This window comes from Dermacentor silvarum, chromosome 1 (genome assembly GCF_013339745.2).
Source record: "Dermacentor silvarum isolate Dsil-2018 chromosome 1, BIME_Dsil_1.4, whole genome shotgun sequence".
NCBI lineage: Eukaryota > Metazoa > Arthropoda > Arachnida > Ixodida > Ixodidae > Dermacentor > Dermacentor silvarum.
Window position 1 is genome coordinate 44,818,880 of NC_051154.1, and position 6,650 is coordinate 44,825,529.

At 47.5% G+C, this 6,650-nt stretch overlaps 1 pseudogene; it reads left to right on the forward strand.

The window, feature by feature from the left end:
- The first annotated feature begins 1,201 nt into the window (after positions 1-1,201).
- Positions 1,202-3,951, forward strand: LOC119461907 (heat shock protein 68-like; annotated as a pseudogene).
- The last annotated feature ends 2,699 nt before the right edge of the window (positions 3,952-6,650 follow it).

Below are 6,650 nucleotides of genomic sequence, written 5' to 3' on the forward strand. Positions count from 1 at the left end.
CAAAGCAGCCGCAAAAGATCAAGCGACAGATGCATAATCTTGGTTCTCAACGTTATGCATAACAGTGACACTAAAAGTGATCGAGTGATGCGCATAGTTTATTTTTTTCTTTTTTTCAGCCGAATGTGTGGCCGGATCCCGGGGCACACTTGGTTTGCGGATGGTGCGGACAGCTCCAGATAATATGATATCGATGGTTACTATCGTAGTTGAAATACGTTCTTTAGTTATAATGCGGCACTAGCACGCTATTGATTATGTACCTAAAAGCACAAGATTGATTATACTGATAACAAAACTGCAGCAGCTGCGAAAGTTAGTAAGTGAGGAGATAGAAAACTGGGCAAGTTGGTATTGGTTCGCGGCTAAAACAAGAGCGCACTGATGACGAAGTAAAGCGCAGACACAACACAGCGCTGACTATCAACTGGAAAGTTTATTGAAGGAACGAGTTAATATACACCTCAACTGCGCTTGTACCTACAAGACAACGAAAGGCCACGACAAAGGATGGCGGTTAGATCAGTTAATACGAAATAAATAAACAAGTGAAAAAGGAAAAGAGTTACAAAACAATTGAAAACAGTATGGCGCTCAACTATCACCTATTTGGTAATCTAAAAAAAGAAACTTCTTACTCCTGGAGGGTTATTGAAGGCTCACTCACAAAACCTGGTCCTGCTTTCTCAATGTAGTAAGGGGACACTCGTCAAGACGGCCATAGAAGGAAGACACAGAAGAGGGGCAGGGGGATACCACAGCGCGGTGACAAAACGTGACTTTTTCGACGGTCTTTTGAAAGCAAAGAGCGACAAAAAAGTCAGTTATGTCTAAGTGCTTCCATTACGCTTCAGTGTGCGGAAATGCCACCCTCCACTGTGACTGACAGTGAGGCGATGAGCGACCACATCGAATGCAACCGAAAAAACGGCCAAACTCCGAGACTGATTAATGTGCTGTTGTAGTGTGTATACATCACGTTCTGTGTACACACGCGGTTTACAAATCCTAAAAGACTCACATGAGCTGCTATTGCACGCATATATATACAAACAAGTCGCCAAACATGAACACTTCAGAGGCTGTCACAAGCCCACTCTCATCAAGCCGTGTTTTGTAGAAGCACTTGTCTGTTGGCGCGAGGCCGCAGACAATTCGTTATTTTTAAGCCTTCCCGGCTTTGAGCTTGAAATAGATGTGGCACAGAGAGCGACAAGAACTATACCGTGAATGATACGCGCTGTTATCACACCAACGAAGACTTCTCGGATACGCGGTGCACTTCATCTTGCGCGAAGACGTGAAGTTTTTTGCCGAGATCGCGTACTGGCCTGAGACAAGCCGACACTGAGCGCTTCCGTGCCACCGGTGCGGGTAGAACGGGGCCACGGGTTCCTGTGACGCTGACTCACGTCACCGGGATCCCTGCAGCTGGAAGGCTGGCGAAGCTAGCGCGCACTTATTTCACCGCTTGAAAACAGAGTGAGGCGTGGGGCCGCCCGGGTAAATATAGACACTCGGAGCGGCTCGGCGTCTTAAAAAGGACCAGCTGGGTGTCGACAAAACTTGGGGAAAAGCAAGGCACGCACCGCGAGCTTTCGTTCGATACTAAGGTGCGCGGAGACCAGCCAGCATGTCCACGAAGGCGCCAGCGATTGGCATTGACCTCGGCACCACGTACTCCTGCGTGGGTGTCTTCCAGCATGGGCGAGTCGAAATCATAGCCAATGACCAAGGAAACCGCACGACGCCCAGCTACGTAGCCTTTACGGACACCGAGAGGCTGATCGGAGACCCTGCCAAGGCGCAAGTGGCCCTCAATCCAGAGAACACAGTGTTCGATGCCAAACGGCTTATTGGCAGGAAGTACGACGACCCCAAAATTCAACAAGACATCAATCACTGGCCCTTCAAGATCGTCAATCAGGGAGGCAAGCCCAACATATGCGTGGAGTTCAAAGGCGAGAAAAAGGTTTTCAATGCAGAGGAGATCAGTGCAATGGTGCTGACCAAGATGAAGGAAACCGCGGAGGCCTACCTTGGGTGTCCGGTGAAAGACGCCGTTGTCACTGTACCGGCTTACTTCAACGACTCACAGAGGCAAGCCACGAAGGATGCCGGTGCTATTGCCGGCTTGAACGTCTTGAGGATTATCAACGAACCCACTGCGGCTGCCTCTTGCGTATGGACTGGACAAAAACCTAAAAGGTGAGAAGAACATTCTCATTTTTGACCTCGGAGGGGGAACTTTCGACGTGTCCATTTTAACAATCGACGAAGGATCCATGTTCGAAGTGCGATCAACAGCGGGAGACACTCACCTCGGAGGTGAAGACTTTGACAACCGACTTGTCAATTACTTTGTCGAGGAGTTTAAGCGAAAGCATAAGCGTGACCTCAAGACAAATGCGCGCGCCATTCGACGACTGAGAACAGCGTGCGAACGCGCGAAACGGACCTTGTCAAGTAGCAGTGAAGCAAGCATTGAGATCGACGCGTTGTTTGAAGGAATTGATTTCTATAGCAAGATAACAAGAGCCAGATTTGAGGAAATGTGCATGGACCTTTTCCGAAGTACTTTGGAGCCCGTAGAGAAAGCGCTGCAAGACTCTAAACTCAGCAAGTCTCAGATACATGACATCGTACTGGTTGGTGGTTCGACGCGCATTCCTCGAATTCAGAAGCTTCTGAAAGATTTCTTCAATGGAAAGGACCTTGCCATGTCGATCAATCCTGACGAAGCCGTGGCTTATGGAGCTGCCATACAGGCCGCTATACTGACAGGAGACACGAGCGAGATCATCAAGGACGTTCTGCTGGTTGATGTAGCGCCGCTTTCACTGGGAATCGAAACTGCCGGCGGAGTTATGGCTAAGATCGTAGAGCGCAATAGCCGTATTCCTTGCAAGACGTCCAAGACCTTCACCACATACGCTGACAACCAGACAGGAGTCACCATTCAAGTTTTCGAGGGTGAAAGAGCCATGACAAAGGACAATCACCTCCTGGGCACCTTCGACCTCATGGGCATCCCTCCGGCTCCGCGGGGCGTTCCCCAGATCCAGGTGACCTTTGATTTGGACGCCAACGGAATTCTCCAGGTGTCGGCTAAAGACGAGAGCACGGGCCGCTCCGAGAGCATTCGAATCACCAACGACAAAGGCCGACTCTCTAAGGACGAGATCGACCGCATGCTCGCCGACGCCGAGAAGTACCGGCAGGAAGACGAAAAGCAGCGCGAGAGGGTGGCCGCCCGCAATAACCTCGAGTCGTACGTGTACAACGTCAAGCAGTCGGTGGAAATGGTCGGTCCGGAGAAGCTGGACGCGGCTGACAAGCAAAAGGTTCTGAGCAAGTGCGAGGAGGTCATCAACTGGATTGACAGGAACACTCTGGCCGAGAAGGACGAGTACGACGACAAGATGAAGGATATGCAGCAGGTGTGCACGCCTATCATGACCAAACTGCATCAGGGAGCTGGCCAGGCGCCTCCCAACCAGGGCGGCGCTGCCGGCCCCAAGATCGACGAGGTGGACTGAGTGGCGATGCTTGTACTCGTTTCGCTTCACCGCCGGTACTTCTCTTATCATCTTGCTTGTTCTCGGTTTGTGGTAGGAGAACCCCAGCTGCTTCTCACGTGCAACTCACGAACGAATCGTCTCCTGTGGAGTGCTGTCTGCCCATGAAAGCAGTGTTGCACATGTTAGCCTTGCTTTCGTCTGCTCAGACGCGCCATTTTGCTGGGGAGCATCATTAAACGTTGATTTTGTCGCGAGCATGTTAAAGCACGCATTCATGAATTTGTGAAGGATGACGTTAAACTGCTAAAACACTGCGCACATTGCATTGGATTTGGCTGCCAAGATTGTGTCTTATGGACATTGCGTAAAACTTTGTTTCCAGACAAGCTCGCTTCTTGCGTTCTTTTCCTATTAAAACGAAGAAAATGATCACACAGTAAGTCTGTTTGATTGCACGTTGCTCAATGTGCCAGTGAAGGAAGGGATTTCACCTGCAACTGTTTAGTCGGCTTTCTGCTGCGTAGACATGATTATGAAACAAAGAGACTGAGGCATGCCTCACTATATCCCTAACCCTTCAGTGTATTCGCTTGCAGAGTGGTGAAGCGCTGAGTAATGAGTTCTCTATTTATCTCCAACAAATCTTAACTTCGCAGTTGTTCTTCCTACACCTGCCATTTTAATTATCTATTGTTTTCATTTTTCGACCGGGGAAAACTTCGAACACTTGACAACCAAGGAGCCGGTTCTCCAATAACCATAGCTTGCAAAACCGAAACCCGGTTCTGCAATGAATTCGAGAAGCTAGTTGAAAAACTGCGACATGGTTTGAACTATTAATTACTGAATTGTTAAGCCTGACTGAGCTTTTTAAAGAAGTTTCCTAACAAAGCTGTTCCCCAGGATATTAGGGGGATTAACTATCGTCATGAATTCAAGCACGAACAAGTCGAGATTTACTAAAATGCTTTGTTGCGTTTATATATATTCGCCTGCATTTGTAACAGCGGCTTAATTCAGGCTCCAATATTTAGACTCGTTTCTGCACCTTACTTAAATACTAAATGCGGAGCTATTTCATGTCCAACTCCCGCGTAATCATGAGCAACAGGTGTTGGGGTCAGTTTTGTCTCGTTCGCGTTTCAATTTATGTTTATGTTATCTTTGATTATGCTGCTTGTGCAAATATAACAGTGCATTAAAGTGGTGTTTGCAACAGCAACAAATTGGGTGTTGATGAAAGCACCACATCCGTGCATATTAAATATTTCCGAAACTAATATACGCTGTCAAGCCGGGACCTTTAACACATGCCACAATCTCGGTCATGCGTGTCAATTAGTGTTCATTGAAGCGCCGGAATGGATAAAAAAAAGAAAAAAAAAACATCTGGACTTTAAATACCAACACCACGATAGGATTATAAATGAGGCACGCCTTAATGGGGGCTCCGGATAATTTTGACCACTTGGGGTTCTTTAACGTGCACCAAATGCACGTTAGACGGGCGTTTTTGCATTTCGCCCACATTGAAATGTGGCCACCGCAGCCGCAGCAGCGCAACGCCGTAGCCACTACGTCACCACAGCGGGTTGCTGGAATGGATCCGCCTGGGTCCTAATTAAAATTGGACACGTCGTCAACTTGGTGGTATTAGCATAAAGGTATGTATGCACTTTCTGCACGAATAGCTATAAAGCGCAACAGTGGAAGTGTGTGGTAACTTTTCGTGTACAAGTAATTTGTAGACACTTATAAAAATGATGACGGTGCGATGAATGTTATTCCCGGTCAGATATTAATTTAATTGTACCGTTTCGCTTACTAATGATGACAATGGGTTTATAATGCGTCTCCTGCAATGCACCCGCTCTTCTCTTACGTGCGTAACAATCGTCTGTTACCTTTTGTCCGATATGTGGAATCAGATTACGCGCTTTGTCAAAATGAAAGCCACCATTGGTGCGGTTGAATGAATGAGAGAAAGCATGTTCGCCGGCTGATCGACGAAAAGGAAAATGGTAAAAAAAAATTAACGATGAATGTCAATGTAGACGAACAGCCGAACGCTCACAGAAAGCTATTCACCTCGTATCTGTTACAAACTTAACATTTCGTGCATACTGTGACACGCTTGCCTAAGGAAATAGATGATCGATAGTGAGATCGAACATCTGTCTTCTAGTACAGCAGGCCAATGCTCTAACCATTAGGCCACTAACACACGCATGTTTCTAACGTGCCAAATTAACGCTTGGAAAAGTCTGGCCCGGGCGTCACATGCCAGTTTCTCGCATTTTTGCCTTGTGACAGCTAGCACTTTGAGACGCCGTGTTAGGCTGCTCTGCCTTCGGGATCGGCCCACGAAAACGGTTAGATACAAGGAAGGAAAACAGGTCTGATGACCCGAACAAAGCTATTCGTTTTAAGAACGATCATATACCGGTTGTGGCATGTGCTGCACAACGCTTGTTCAAGCGGGATGTCAGTGACAAATGGAGAACCATGGGAGGCGAAGTGCAGCGCATAAAAAGGCACGTCGGCGAAAAGTGTCGCAGATAGGCCTATGCTACTATCGACCTACGAGTGCATCATCTGTTAAAAGTCAAAGGTCGCATCCACATTAAACCGTTATGGCGTTCTACCACGAGATCGCGGGTTCGCGACTTCCGGCGGCGGCGCCGGCGCTCCTGTGGGACAGAATAAATAAATAAATAAAAAGTAAGTGTATGCCGAGCTTTGGGTGCACGTTAAAGAACGCCAGGTGGTTGAAAATAACTCGGAGCCCTCCACTACAGCACTTTCCTACTGCGGGTTCTGCGTCAATTAAGACCTAATCATTCAATAAGCGGCTTCTTTTTCCACAACCCACAACAGCAATAATTAAGGCTGAAAATTTTTTAGAGGAACAATGCATTTCCCATTTTCGTCTCAACACGATGAAGCATGCCTAATGAATTTAATTTCGGATTTTAAAATCACATCATATAGCTTTACCACCGAATCGCGCAGTTTGGGCTTAAAAACTTAAACCATAGCAGCACTCGCCGACAGCAATCACGGTCAGCCGCTGACATTGAAACTATTTCTCTTCTTTGCGCAGTACAGCTCGATCAACTGTATCTTCAA